Raw genomic sequence first — 16,076 nt, 5'->3', positions numbered from 1 at the left:
TTTACTCTTATGGACCTCATTTCAATATACTGTTTACAGTTTGACGGAATTGTATAATTTAATATTTCTCTTGTACTGTAGTTTATATTTATTTACAGATTTTTTTGTACTGTGTGATTTGAACTTTTGTTCCTTGCTATGATCAACGTTTTATGTAGTAGAGCACTTATGATCACAAATTAAGGTTTTTGGTTTGATTGCACTACATTAATTTTTTTAATGCAGTTCTGATTTTTTGACTGGACTAAATAAGCTGTGTCTTAATGTATGTGATAAGTACTTTTAAATTTTTAATTCACGTGGTCCATTTATTTTTTTTGCATTGTATGTCAGAAGCGCTAATTCTCTTGTTGTGCATGTGTAAGATTTAATGGCTCCATTGTATTATTTGACCATGTCATTTTGGAAACACATTCCCAGCTGTAACGTTGTGTATGGTAGTTTTCACTGGATGCTAGACTTTTCAAAACCACTATTCTTCTAATAAATTTTGTTGTGAAAAACTTTAAAAGGGTTGTAATTCTGTTGTTTCTAGTGTGTATTTTAAAGTGTCACAATTACAGCCTATGATGTTGTAAAATGTAAATTAACAAGAATAAAGAGATGCAGAGGGGAAATACAAATGTAAAGGAAATAATTACTGGTAGAGGGATCAAGGTTTGGAGTCTCCATCTGTTTTCTGTAGTAAATAGGATTCCTGATTAAACCTTTTTAGCAGTTGAGTAGAGGATGCATGTGAAAACTGAAATGCAATCTTGCAGGAATGTCTATTCCCATGATCTCCCTTATTCTAACTAATTTTCTTTCATAGTAAATAATTTATCTAGTGAAGGGAGAGAGTGGTCTCTTTGCAAAATGATGCGGCTGGGCTTATTGAGGATTTACTAATGAATTAGGAGTAGACACCATGGTCGTAAATGCCTAGATATAAATACCTGTTTTCTGCTTGTGTGGTTTGACGTGGCTTGCTGATATTTTTTCCCTAGAATGTGTACAGTTATATAGTGGTGCTGGTGTGTCTTTGTTGTGTCGCTGGATTGCTTGTCAGATGGAATTGGACCAAGAGAACTGTGGTTTGCTTGACCGTTTGCAGTGCAGAAGTCCGCATTAGTGTTGCTCTCATCCTCTGAGCAGATATTGAGGAATGTCAACAACTCTGATTAATACACGGCAAGCTTCTAATAACAGTAACTGTGTGCTCACTGGCATCTTTCTGCATTCGGTCCTGAGTAACATTCAGTATAGTGGCACGCTGCTTCAGCTGTTCCTGACTTTAGACCCAAATTTACCTTCTTTTAACCCATTCTTCGTGTGTACCACTTTTAATGTTATACATTATTGATATTGGAAATGCTCAGTCGTGAAAAGTAGGTTTCTGCACAAGTTGTACAAAGAGATGGAACCCACATAATTTCAAGCTGTTTCTGCTAAAATTCCTTATTTGGACCTAGATTGGGTGAAGGCAACAGATAGTAGGAATCTCCCTCTTGCGGAGAAATTCTGTTAGTGCTATGGAAAATCTGATGCCCTGCATTTGTTTTCTACCCCTTATCAACCAGAAGTTTCTTATTTATAGTTCACGCTAACTAAGCTTGGGTACATAAGGGCCCACATTTGCTAACATTGCATTCAATTCACAGTTAAAAATCCTGGAAAAGTAATTGCTACAATGTGCACAATAGCCTGCTTTCAGTGTTTTACTATCCCTGGTACTATGAAGTAAAAGAAAATGCAAAGGTTACTTGACCATGTTAGACTAGCAGTTACTTTCCAAATAATCCTTTCACAATAAAATCGAAGTGCTTTTGATTGGAGGTGACACTTCATTTCAAGCCAGCAATAAGTCTCTTTATATTTATATAATTTAGAAACATCAGTTTCTCTGTGCCTTGAAAACTAATATTTTCCATATCTTTATGCATGACTAGTGCACCCAACACTGTAAAATGTAGGTGCCAAGCCTTTTAAAGGTGATACATTTGTCCCCTTTTGGGGTTCTTTAAAACGTATAAAGGGTTGAAAGGTTTTAATCATTTTTTTAATGAAATAAACTTTTCTGCTGTAGGACTATCAGGAATGTCAAGTCTTGTTTTGCTGGAGAACACACTGGGAGTCTCCGAGATGTGGATTGAGAGGTTTTGTAGCCTTTAATTAAGAGTGAGGTGTAGACTCTTTAATGAAGGCTATTTATTATTATTAATTTACTTATACAACAACAGTGACCAAAGTATGCCAGGCACTTAGTAAAACTTAGGCAGACACCATCCATGCCCTGAACTGGTTATATTGTAAAACTACAAGAGGAGAATACAAAGCATATTAAATAAATGGCAGATCCCAGTGGCCTCTGTACCTAGCTATATTTAGCCAACGCCTTTCATGCAGGCATAATGATAGAAATGAGTCTTCAGGAGGGAGTTAGGCCCTGGTTCACCCAGGTACTTAAGTATATGGCTACCTTTAACCCATTAAGTTCAAAGGGACCACTCTGCGTGTGTTAGCACACGCCTAAGGTTAGTTACCTTGCTAAACTGTGGCACTAATGAGCAGAGAGGAGCAGCCCGCAGACAAGCTGAGGAATGGCATTTTATGCGCTGAAGGGGAGCATGTCAGAAAGTGCAGCGATGATTTGGGAGAAGTGGGCAATGTTTTAAAACAAACAAAAGGAAGTATTTCTTCACACAACGCACAGTCAACCTGTGGAACTCCTTGCCAGAGGATGTTGTGAAGGCCAAAACTATAACAGGGTTTGTAAAAGACCTAGATAAATTCCTGGAGGATAGGTCCATCAATGGCTATTAGTAGGGCCCTACCAAATTCATGGCTATGAAAAACGCATCATGGACCATGAAATCTGGACTTCCCCTGTGAAATCTGGGCTTTGGTGTGCTTTTACCCTATACTATTCAGATTTCACGGGGGAGACCGGCATTTCTCAAATTGGGGGCCTGACCCAAAAGGCAGTTGGGTTGCAAGGTTATTTTAGGGGCGTCACGGTGTTGCCACCCTTACTTCTGTCCTGCCTTCAGAGCTGGGTGGCTGGAGAGCGGCGGCTGTTGGCCAGGTACCTAGCTCTGAAGGCAGCACCCCGCCAGCAGCAGCACAGAAGTAAGCGTGGCAATGCCATACCATGCCACCTGTACTGCGCTGCTGCCTACAGAGCTGGGCGGCCGGAGAGTGGCAGCCGCTGACTGAGGGCCCAGCTCTGCATGCGGCTGCACAGAAGCAAGGGTGGCCATGCCACCCTTCCTTCTGTGCTGCTGTTGATGGCAGCTCTGCCTTCAGAGCTGGGCTCCCGGCCAGCAGCCACGGCTCTCCAGCCGACCAGCTCCGAAGGCAGCGCCAACGCCAGAAGCAACACAGAAGTCAGGGTGGCAGTACCGCAACCCCCCCTGCAATAACCTTGCGACCCCCCCCCCCCCACACACACACACACACACAATTCCTTTTTGGGTCAGGCTGCCTAAAATTACATTTTTAAAATCCTATGACTGTGAAATTGACTAAAATGGACCCGAAATTTGGTAGGGCCCTAGCTATTAGCCAGGAGGGGCAGGGATGGTGTCCCTAGCCTCTGTTTGCCAGAGGCTGGGAATGGGCGATGGGGGATGGATCACTTGATGATTCCCTGTTCTGTTCATTCCCTCTGGGGCACCTGGCATTGGCCGCTGTCGGAAGACAGGACACTGGGCTAGATGGACCTTTGGTCTGACCCAGTCTGGCTGTTCTTACGGTGCCTGGGCGGTGCCTGATCGTGCTTTGCACTGAGGAACTCTGGCCCGGTGCTGGGTGGTCTGGGGCCGGTGGTTGTAGCGCGGCCACAATGAGCAACTGCTTAAGACGAAAGTCTCTTTCTTTCTTAGTGCGTGGTTTGAAGGCCTTGCAGATTTTGCAGCGCTCGGCCTGATGAGCCTCTCCTAGACACCGGAGACAGGAGTCGTGGGGGTCGCTCTTAGGTATAGACTTGCGGCACATGGCGCAACCTTTGAAACCCTGGGCTTGTGGCATGACCCGCAGCCCAAGGCTGGTGCTGGAACTAGCTTCCAGACACCTGGATACAATGGTATGTAACTATCTGATAACTATCTAAGAACAACTCTAACTAGAAGACTGAATAGCTAAGGGCTCACTCGCAAGCGAGAGAGAATGTTCCAACGCCGTCACAGACGGTAAGAAGGAACTGAAGGGGGTTTGGGCCGGCAGGGCTCTATATACACCGCCATAAGGGCGCCACTCTAGGGGGCTCCCCTGGCGTCCCGACGGGAGCTGCTAAGGGGAAAAGTTTCCGATGTCCGTGCACGCGACGCGCGCAAGCACTTGAAGAAGAATGGAACATTCCGGCTGCTGCTGCAGCCGGCGAGGGCGGATAAGTGAGGCGGAGCGAAGTATGTGGCTCCTTCAAGGCAAGTCCAAGAAGGTTGAAATGGATGCAGTGGAAAAGGAGGAGGGATTAAAACTGAGGAGTGACATCTTTTCAGCTAACAGTTTCTCCCAGCATTTGAAGTAAAGAGGTGTTGGGATGACAGTGGAACCGGAACAAAGCCTGGTATTAAACAGTCTGACTCAAAATCACTTCTCTCAAGCTGGTTTCCAAATGTCAGAACTAAGGCTACGTTTTAGTCACGCATATTTTTAGTAAAACTCATGGACAGGTCACGGGCAGTAAACAAAAATTCACGGCCCATGACCTGTCCATGACTTTTACTAAAAATACCCGTGACTAAAACTTGGGTAGGGGGCCTCCGGGTGCTGGAGGAGGTGGCCTGGGCCCCCCACTGGTGCTGGGGGGGGGGGGCTGGGGAGTGGGACCCTGCAGGTGCTAGAGTGGCGTGTGGCCTGGGACCCCCACTGATGGGGGGGGACGACCAGGCTGTGGCGCACGGCCCGAGACTCCCACACGTGCTGGGGGGGGGGGGCTGGCAGGGGCTCCCTACCCAGCTCCGTGTCCCTGCAGCTCCTAGGCCGCGGAGGGGCCAGGGGGCTGTGCGCACTGCTCACCCACCACAAGCACCGGCTGTGCAGCTCCCATTGGCAGGAAACGCAGCCAGTGGGAGCTGCGGCGGTGGCCTGCGGGCACGGGTAGCACGCGGAGCCCCCTGGCCCCTCCGCCGCCTAGGAGCTGCAGGGCCATGCCAGTGGGAGCTGGGGAGCCCCAAGGTAAGCACCCACCCGCACCTTCCAACCCCCTTCCCCTAGCCTTGAGCCCCCATCCTAAACACCCAAACTGCTGCTGCTGGCCCACGGGATGCCTGACCCGGGCAGCCCCTGAGTCAGCACTGGCTGCTGTAGAAGTCACAGAAAGTCACGGACTCACAGCCTTAGTCATAACCCTACCAAGTTCTCAGTTGTCCATAGTCTTCCATGAAAAAATTGAGTAGACAAGACGTGAATTTCTAGTATCGGAGAGGGAGAGAAAACAAACACAGCATCTCGCCCTTTTATTCTGAAGGAACAAATGAAAAATTCTAACTTTTTCAAGCTGCCTTTGTCCATAATAAAGCATCAGAAAAGTGCAAACTCTATTTTCCCTCTTTGCAGGCCTACTTCAACTTCATAGAAATTTTATAGGAACACTCAATACACAGGAGCATTTGATGAAATAAAAATCACTAGCAGTGTTCCACTAAAATGATTTCTTCAATCTCTTAGAATTCCCTTTTCTTCCCTGTTGCCCCATGTGCTGTTCAAAAAGTCTCTAGGGTGCTTACTTTATAAGTGTCTGTTCTCCCCTAGCTGGACTCCTTTCTTGGGGAATTATTTTGAAAGTAACTTTTTAAAAGCAAAGAATTATTAAACAGGTTTATGGAAGGTGACAGGACTTGGCATTCAAGCTACTAATAGGTTTACCCAGCTCAAGGAATTGGCACTAAAACATTTCTTCAGCTTGGGCAATTACATTAAAAATAGCAAAAGGACGTGGTAGCTCTTGAAAAAATAAATAAAGCGCAGCAGTTGATCCCAAAAATTAAAGGTGAGAGTTGGTGTCTCAAGTGCAGAGAATATTTAGCGGCATAGAGGATTTCAATTGGGTGGCTTTTTCTAGCCTCATGGAAACAACACAGACAAATTGAAGAAAATGTCTAACACATTTTTTTCAAAGCTAAGTTACATAAATGCCATTTCCTCAAAGTTCAAAGATTGTGGGCATTAAAATGCTGCTCTGCATCTTCCCAAAGGGCTGGCCAGAGCCTCAGTGACTCAACTGCCTTAATTTGGTTCAGAATGAAATCTCTGGATTCGGAGGCTGCCTTTTGGGAAAGAATTGCTTTCTCTCTAACCCCAAAGCTTTAATGCTTTACTTCAGCACTGCCGAGCTGTTCATGAAGCAGGTTTTGACATTAATTGTTAAATTTTAATAGTGGGTTGTGTGAGGAGAGGATTGAGTCTATCAGATGCAGGTCAGCCAGCCATTTTCTCCTGTGACTAATGCACATGCGATGTAGTTTTAAGATGTGGTGCTCGTGTATCTGATTAATTCTCCTGCTGGGAACCTTGTTGTAACCTGAATCTAAAATGCTTACATATAGGATCAAATAATGCAACCATAGTTTAGAATCCTGATGGGTTTTTCTTTGGCTGCACAATAAAACAGAAATGGTGACCATATTCTTGAATGTAGAGTGTATCTCTGCCCTCTGTAATTTAGCAATACATTGAATTTTTATTTGTTACTTATACTGTTCTTCCAAGGGGAGTGCATGGTGAGGTTTTTCTATCACACTGATTGGAAATATTGTCCTGTACAATCCAACAGTGACTTTCCAGTTGTTATATCCACTAACCAAACCCCGCTATGGTGCTTGATCGAATGGTGCTAGTGGAAGAGGCAGGTGGGTCAGTTATGGCTAAGGTAGTGAGGAGGTGATGACCTGTTTATAAAGCTCTGCACTGCTCTATGTAGAAACATTGTTTTCTGCATATCATCAAGCTACATATACCAGAAAGGCATTTCCAGTTCCTACAACCATGTGACAGGTGAAGTTCAGATTGGAGTTTCTGTCCCTCCTACGTTAGTAGTACGCTGTTGTGGTTGGACATCTCATTTGTTCTGTTCAGCTTTTTATACCGTCACCATGGTACCTGAGTGTGATTACTTCCAAATCTTTCAAGAGGGTAACCACTTTCGAGATATTGGCAGTGTTTTAAAATGTGATTTAACATTGAAAACTGTCTATGTAAAATGGCACTGGGGATTCCATTTTTGTGTAATTTCCACAGCAAATGCACTCTGGTTTTTGGATTTCTAGCCCTTCAATCTCAGCCGGGGATTTGAAAATCAAGCTAGGTTTTTCTATCGCAACCTTATTCATCAGTGATAAACTTTCCATACGGCAAACTAGATTCTTGGATACACACGTATAACCCCATTGCTGGCAGTAGGTTTGCACTGGTGTAACTCAGTAAACAATTCTGTTAATGCACAAAAAGTAATAGAACAGTTTACAGAATATTTAGATAAGTTAGATGTATGCAGGTTGGCAGAGCCTAGTGAAATTTCACCCTAGGGTACTTAAGGAACTAGCTGAAGCAATCTCAGAACTGTTAGTGATTATCTTTTGAGAACTCAGGCAGGACGGGTGAGGTCCCAGAAGACTGAAGAAGGGCAAACACAGCACCTATCTTTAAAAAGTGGAACAAAGAGGACCCAGGGAATTATAGACCAGTCAGCCTAACTTCAGTACCTGGGGAGCTCCCCAGAAGCGGCAACATCCCCCTCGCTCAGCTGCTACGTGGGGCGTAGCCAGGCAGCTCTGCCTGCAGGCACCGCCTCTGCAGCTCCCATTGGCCGCAGTTCCCGGCCAATGGGAGCTGCAAAGCCAGCGCTCTGGGCGGAGGCAGTGCGCAGAGCTGCCTGGCCACGCCTCTGCCTACCAGCTGAGTGAGGGGGATATCACTGCTTCCGGGGAGCCCCCAGGTAAGCGCTGCCCCACCCCATCCTGTGACCCAACCCCCTGCTCCCTTCTACACCCAAACTCTGCGGGGGGGTGGGAGGGTGTAGTGGCCCAAGACTGTCCCAGGAGCAGCCAGTGCGACTGGTGCACGGGCTGCCTGAGCTGCCCCTGAGCCAGGTGCACTGAGCACTGCAGAAATCACAGAAGTCCCGGAAAGTCACAGAACCGTGACCTCCGTGACAAACTCGCAGGCTTACTCATAAGCAAACTATTGAACAGGTTTATGGAAGGTGACAGGATTTGGCATTCAAGCTACTGATAGTTTTACCCAGCTCAAGGAATCGGCACTAAAACATTTCTTCAGCTCAGGCAATCACATTAAAAATAGCAAAAGGACGTGGTAGCTCTTGAAAAAATATATAAAGCACAGCAGTTGATCCCAAATGAAGTTACTATAAGGTGGTTGCACAACTGGTTGAAAAACGATACTGACTTGGATAATTGAGTAGAGAGTATATAAATTGGCTGGTCAACAAGTTTAGGTTTGAAATTAGATGAAGGTTTCTAACCACCAGAGGAGTGAAGTTCTGGAACAGCCTTCCAAGGGGAGCAGTGTGGGGCAAAAAACCTAAGTGGCTTTAAGACTGAGCTTGCTTGATAAGTTTATGGAGGGGATGATATGATGAGACTACCTACAATGGCATGTAGCTGATATGGGACTGTTAGTAGTCAGTATCCTCCAATGACCAGTGATGGGACACTACATGGGGAGGGCTCTGAGTTACTACAGTGAATTCTTTCCCAGGTGTCTGGCTTCTGGGTCTTGCCCACATACTCAGGGTCTAACTGATCACCATATTTGGGGACAGGAAGGAATTTCCCCGCAGATCAGATTGGCAGAGACGCTGGGGGGTTTTCGCCTTCCTATTCAGCATGAGGTATGGGTCACTTGCAGGTTTAAACTAGCGTCAGTGGTGAATTCTCTGTAACTTGAAGTCTTTAAAGTGGAGAGCAACAGAAATGATAAAAGGTTTAGAAAACCTAGCCTTTGAGGAAAGGTTAAAAAAATGGGCATGTTTAGTCTTGAGACAAGAAGACTGAGGGGAACCTGCTAACAGTCTTCAAATCCGTTAAGGGCTATTATAAAGAGGATGGTGATCAATAGTTCTCGATGTCCACCGAGGATAGGACAAGTAGTAATGGCCTTAATTGGCAGCAATGGAGATTTAGCTTAGATATTAGGAAAAACTTTCCAACTCTAAGGGTGGCTAAGCTCTGGAACAGGCTTCCAAGGCAGGCTGTGGAATCCCCATCACGGGAGGTGTCTAAGAACAGGTTGGACAGACACCTGTCAGGGATGGTCTAGGTTTACTTGGTTCTGCCTCAGTGCAGGGGGCTGGACTAGATGGCCTCTCCAGGTCCCTTCCAGCCCTACATTTCTATGACTCCAACTCCCATTTCTGCAGCTGTGTCAGCTTTACAGAGCACACAGGATTAAAAAGCAGTTAAACATAAGCTTTGCCTACATACAAACTTGCCCTGGTTGAACTGTACCATTTTAATTAAACTGGTACTCATGCCTCTGGGGACACTCTTAGTTTGGTTTAAGAGTGGCTTATTTTGTTTTATCTTAAACTTGATTCCTAATTGACTTGAGCCCAGCTGAAATAAGCTTGGTGTGACGGGTTCCCCCTGGGGTGCCACTGAGCCCACCTGTTCCATCAGCCTGGGTTCCCTTACACTGTCCTGCTGAGCCAGGCCTCAACCCTCCTCCAGCACACACAGGTAGGGACACCCCCAGCTGCAGAAAGACACAGACACTGAGATCAGCTCTGCCTGGGAAGCCTTCAGCTCGGGGATTGCCCAGCACTCAAGTGCTCACCCCCTCTGGGGCGCAAACCCCAAATTGTGTTGTCTTGCGCCGCACAGAGAACTGTACAGCGTAAGCTCATGAAATCCGCCCCCTCCCTCAGTGTGCAGGAAGATCGGCACAGCTTTTCACCCCCTAGTTATGAATTCCACAAACTGGTTTTAGAGAAAACAAAAACAAGTGTAACAACTACAAAAGATAGATTGTAAGTAATTATAAAGGTTAGCAAACAGATCAAAGCAGATTACGTAGCAAATGAAACAAACATCCAAACCAAACTTAATACTGAAGAAACTGGTTACAAGTAGTAATTTCTCATCCTAATGTTGTTTTAGGCAGATTGCAGAGGTTCTTGAAGGCAAGCTGCTCTTATTTGCAGCTTAAAACTCAAGGTATTTCTTTCACAGGCCAGATCCCTTCCCAGCCTGGGCTCAGTCCTTCTCCCCTCGTTTGTCTTTGTTTCTTAGATGTTCACCGCAGTCATTCTGGGTGGGGATTCAGTGAAGAACCCTGATTATGTCCCTCCTCTGTCTTAAATAGGTTTTACATATGGCGGGAATCCTTTGTTTTCCAGTGTGGTACACCCCCCACCCCCAGTGGAAAAATACTGGTATTCTATCATGGAGTCCAGTACCAGGTGACTTAATCACATGACCCTGCAGTGTCAAAGCAGCCATGAGTCAGAGGTTGTTTGTAGCATCTCAGGACAGCTTCTCAGGAAGATGGGAGATTGGCATCTTCAAACCACTAGCGTAGCTAGCGGGGTGCAGGGGAAGCAGCCGCTTCCCCTGCCTTTCCAAAAGCGGCCGGAGGAGCGAGGGGGGGCGCAGGCTGGCGGCCCGGCAGCCGTGACCGGGCCGGAGGAGCGAGGGGGGACGCAGGCTGGCGGCCCGGCAGCCGCAGCTGGGCCGGAGGAGCAAGGGGGGACGCAGGCTGGCGGCCCGGCAGCCACGGCCAGGCCGGAGGAGCGAGGGGGACGCAGCCTGGCGGCCCACAGCGCAGCCTAGCAGCCACGGCCGGGCTGGAGGAGCGAGGGGGGGCAGGGCGCCCAGGCTGGCGGCCCGCAGCGCGGCCCAGCAGCCGCGGCCAGGCCGGAGGAGAGAGGGGGCGCCCAGGCTGGCGGCCCGCAGCACGGCCCGCAGCCATGGGGGGGCGGCGGGCGCGGCCGGAGGAGCGAGAGGGGGGGCCACGGGGGTGGCACGGCAGGGCCGGAGGAGCCATGGAGGCGGAGGGTCGGTGTGGCCGGAGGAGGAGCCAAGGGGGCGTGTCCAGAGGAGGAGCCAAGGGGGGGGCGCCTTTTTATCTTTGCTCCCCCTCCTCTTAAAAGCTGGCTTCGCCACTGCTTCAGACACCTATTGTTCTCCCTAATGGTTCGTTGACTTGTCCCCCGCTAGCTAGCCAGACTGATTGCATTCTGTCTGGTGGGCGTTCCCCAGGTGCAAACACTTTTGTAGTACAGATGTACAGTCGGTATTCCTAACCTTAGATACAAAAATGATACAAATGGGATAATCATATTCAGTACATCATAACCTTTCCAATGATATCTCACATGCCTTAGCTTGCACAAAATATATGCTATAATCGTATTATAACAATATTTCTGTGAAGAATATGGGGCATAGTATCACACCTGGTTTAATCCAAACAAACGTGTCCACACAACCTCTTACAACAGTTTAACATAATCGGCTTAAAAATCACAACTTCTGTTAGAAATTGCGGTAACACTGCCTGTAGACTAGCCCATAGTGACAGCTCGGACTGTGAACAATGGCATGGTCTGTGGAGGTGTGAGTGACAGCATCAAAACGTAGCTGTTTCTGGCGGCAGAGAGAGGAGAGTTGTAGGAGTTGGGGAATAAAAGGGGTGTTTGAATTGTGAGAGTCACTAATGATGGCAGGGCTTTCTGCAAGAGCAAGGCTTTGCTGTGTTTCCTAAAGATGGTCAGACTGTGGAGTCACCTGATCTGAAGTTAGACCACAGTAGTCAAAATGTGGGTGTCCTGTAAAGACTAGAGCTGGCACAATGCTGTCAGCAATTAGTGGCATATGGGTCCTAATTGCTCTAGCAGAGACAGGGCCTTCAGGGTTCGGAATTCCCACTAAGGAGTTCCAAACACGTTTGGCAGAAGAGACCCATGAGCATTTGATGATCAGCCTGTGCTAACTGGCTGTCGTAGCTTTGTCTACAGTGAGAAGGGTGGGGAATGTTTTCCTAGTTGGTAGCACCAGTGGAACTGCATGGGGAGAGAATCTCTGAAAATGTGTCTAGGAAATGCAGCCTTCGTGTTATTTTGGCTTCTTCATTCATCTTTACCCTGGGGTGTCGAGTGGCTGGTCATAATCACTTCTCGGAGAGTTCGATTCCCCTCAAGGTACAAGTTAGTGGGGATGAATTCTGACTTATTTTTTATGGCAAACTGGCAACTGATGTTTTTCTGTAAATTTTAAACGGAACCGTTTTCTTGCTTAAATGAAAACTGCACAGAAATGTAAAATATATTCTAACCACAACATCTCATTACAAAGAGTAAGTTGCTAAAATCTAATATTATTTATTTGTATTACCATGGCACTGAGGAGCCCTAGCCATGGAGCACAAGAAAACAATGAGATGATATTGGTCAGCATCATAGGCACTGGGTGGAGTTTGCGTGCTTTAAATATAATAAATGATCACAAAGAAAAGTAGTTGTTTAAGTGATGACAGCATGGTCAGTACTGTGAAAGACACGGTTCATGCTTTAAATAGCTTACAGTCTGTCACGGATTCACAGATCGTGCCCACTCTTGGCCCCGTGCGGTCTGTGGGGGGGTGCCCCTTTCAGTGAGACATCCCCCACTTTGTCACACAGTCTACCCAGGCAAAAATTGGACACTGAAACACCCTGGGAGACTTGGGGTGAAGTGCTTACTTAGGGGGATGGCGGGTGGCATTTTCTGGACAGGGATTGGGGTTTGTGAGCCTTGCGCTAGCATTGAATTTTGTCCAGAGATATGACTGGAGAGTGCAGGCACTCTTGGGCCAGTGAGCTGAGAAGGAAACTTCAGGGACAGGGGAGCAAAATCTGTAAGACATAAGGATGAGCGTAGGAAGCTAAAGAAGAGATATAGGGGGTAATAAGAAACAAGAACAAAGATGTAGGTAGGATGAAGATGTGCAGAGCTTTGAAGGTGAGGATAAGAACTTAATAGGGAACGAGGTATGTTAGGACACAGGAAATGTCCCTCTTCATTGGGAATGCATGAGAAATTCAAAGATTTCCTATTAATTTTTTTGTTTTAACAGTTGTCTAACTACTGCAAAATTAACCTGTATCATTTAATAGCAGTTGAACAACAGCTAAATTAACCCACATTTAAAATAGAACGTACTTTAGCCATCAGCTTTGAGTCAATCTTATTCCCCAGGCATTCCAATGGTGAAACGCATTTTCCTTGTCTTAACCTACTTCCCAACCAGCAGTCCTTCTGATGGAGTATCAGCAAAAAGTCAATTGCCAATTGAAGGACAACAGTTAGCTGGAGCTACTGACATATTTCTGAAACTGGTCATTCATATTTCAAAATATATTCGTAGGCAGTACATTTCAGCATTTGTTGGTAGAGAATGCTAAAGTTGAGGTTACAAAAGTGTTTCTGTTACAGTACAGCCCTGTCTGTCCAAAGCTCAGGTATCTAAACTCCCTGGTTTCTGAAATGGGGTCACGTTCCCAAACGTCAGTTCATTACACCGAAGTTTCCCACTATTCTCCGATCTTATTCAGCATGTCCCTCCTGACGTTTGGATAATTGCGATTGTGCTGCTTGTATATTTAGCAGTCTAAGGTGCTGTAGCTAATTGCTGCATCTGATCTTTTACATCTTCAGAGCAAAAAACCTTGCCTCACTTTTGCCTGTTTCTGCAAGATTCATGAGACTAAAACCCTTGAAGTTTCCCTGTGTTGGACGGTGGCAGTGCTAGGGCTGCAGGCAGGGCCGGCTCCAGGCACCAGCTTAACAAGCAGGTGCTTGGGGCGGCCAAGGGAGAGGGGCGGCACCTGCGGCAATTCGGGGGCGGCAGGTCCCTCACTCCCTCTAGGAGCGAAGGACCTGCCGCTGAACTGCCGTCGCCGATCGCGGCTTTTTTTTTTTTTTTCCAATTGCCGCCGCCGATCACAATCGCGGCTTTTTTTTTTTATTTTTTTTTTTTTTGCTTGGGGCGGCAGAAATGCTGGAGCCGGCCCTGGCTGCAGGGCTGGTTTCAGGAATGACTCTGGGGTCATCTGCACTAGAGATGTTTACACGCACCAGCATAAAATGAGGCTCTTGTCCATGAGACGTACCCTGGCGTACGCCCTGTGTGACCCTAGCGCCGGGCATCTCTGGTGAGGGTTTGTGCTGAGGTAGCTACAGTGGTGCAAAAATCCCTAATGAACACAAGCCATAAGGTCCCCATCCTGCAACTGAGCCCCTACTAACTTCAGTGTCTGGGCATAGGGATCTGATTATAGGATCTGGGCCTTAGAGCTGCAGTTCCTGATTTACCAGAGCCCAGACCAGGTAGCAGCAATGATGTGTTCGGAGACGGGGAGTAGAGGTGTCTACACAGTAATCTCCTATGGGGAGATTCAGATGCCACTTGCCTCTTCTGTGTTCATGGAATCATTCAATCGGACAGTGCATCCTCTTGCTTAGCAATGGGATTGTTCCCTGCATGTCCTTCTCTAGTGTTGTGTCCAGGTGCTTTTACATTTAAAAAATGTGCAATGCTGTGAAAAGCCTTTGAAGAGCTCTGCACGGCTGGTGTGGTTTGCCAGCTGTCTTCTGGCTTTATAATATTCACCTCCCTGTAGTAGCTAGGTACCACAATCTTCCCTAATGCCATGCTCAGCACTGATGCTGTTCGAACCATCACACACAGGAGCACTCATGCTGATTTCTTTTTCCACCTCTTAAAAGAAAAATCCCAAATGTCCTTGGTAATTAGAGAAATTAGTCAGGCCAATTCTGAAAAGCCCTTGAAAGCCCGTACGTGGGGCAATGTTTGCAGCTTGATAAATTTCCCCTGGTTTTAAAGACATGGGCTCGATGGCAAGGTTTTTAATTAGCCCCAGCGAGGCTAATGTTAGATGTGTCACAACTGGTGATAAACCCCTGTACAGGAGTGGGGTGGAAGCGAGCAGAGACAGGAACCCTGCAGAAACAGAGTGTATTATGGGTTGTGTTCCGTTTTAATTGTGTATAAGCTACATTGGCCTTTCCTGGCTTTGTTTGGTTACAGGTGGGGAAGAAGGTTGCTTTAAATGTGTAATCCCTCTACCAAATGAATACTCTGAAGGGTTAAAAGTCTGACCCAGGGTTGGGGGCCTGCTGTTTATCTGAGCCAGCTGATTCATTGTACATCCTGAGTAAACTGATGAACAAGTGCACTTTGCAAAAAATCCCTATCACTTTTTTTCTTTCTGCTTTCAGTTTAAACGCACACTTGATAAACCCCCAAAGCAGGTCTCCAGGGAGAGCAGCAATCCAGGGGCCTTGAACACTCAGGGGCCTGTGGGCTTTTTCTGTAGCTATTTTGCTTGTGCTGTGCAGCGCTTAAGCTTTCAATTTAAGTGACGAAAACATTCTCTCACTTCTAGTTGTTGCATTGAAGTTCTCCTCGGTCTGCACTGCTCGTCCATTTCCTCTGCAGCCCGACAGAGCTGTGAACTGCCCTCTTGCTCCTGGGGAGCATTACCTTCAAAGTATATGCTGAGCCCTGACATGTGTTACAGCTAAACTGGTTCATCCAAAACAAACTGAATTACTGAGGCCTTGTATACACTAGAAAAGCTATACCAAAACACCCGCCTGGTGGAGATGCAGCTTATACTGGGTGCCAAAGAATTCTTTTGTTGGTAGAACGTATGCCATTTCCCGAATGAAATAAGCTATACTGGCAAAAGGGCTTCTTTTGGTGGTGTAACTGCATGCACACTAGAGCTTTTGCCAGCATAGCTCTGTTGGTTAGCAGGGTTTTTTGTTTTGTTTTTTCACACTCCTAACTGCTGTAGCTATGGGGGCAAAACATTTAAAGGTAGACCAAACCGGAATCTCAACACAGATTACAATGACAATACTTGTAATGATCTTTAAAGTACACTCAGGTGTCTTGGATTGATACATTCCTATAGAAATATTCAGGTCAGGTATAGAGAGTAGTACTCACGAGTCCTGAAAAATGTCATCTGTTCCTTTAATTGTGTTCTAGAGGCAAACCTGCCTGCACAACTCAGGTACAAAGCAGGGCTCCAATTTGAAGCAGATTTCTGTTGCCCCCTTGGTTTGATT

General features: G+C 46.6%; 1 protein-coding gene across 2 annotated transcripts in view; it reads left to right on the top strand.

Moving 5' to 3' along the window:
- The window catches only part of LOC135881091 (ligand-dependent corepressor), a 77,316-nt gene that overhangs the window by 38,015 nt on the left and 23,225 nt on the right, over positions 1-16,076 (top strand). The window lies entirely within an intron of this gene.

This window comes from Emys orbicularis, chromosome 7, assembly GCF_028017835.1.
Source record: "Emys orbicularis isolate rEmyOrb1 chromosome 7, rEmyOrb1.hap1, whole genome shotgun sequence".
In the NCBI taxonomy this organism is placed as follows: domain Eukaryota; kingdom Metazoa; phylum Chordata; order Testudines; family Emydidae; genus Emys; species Emys orbicularis.
This window is presented reverse-complemented; position numbering and strand designations above follow the sequence as displayed.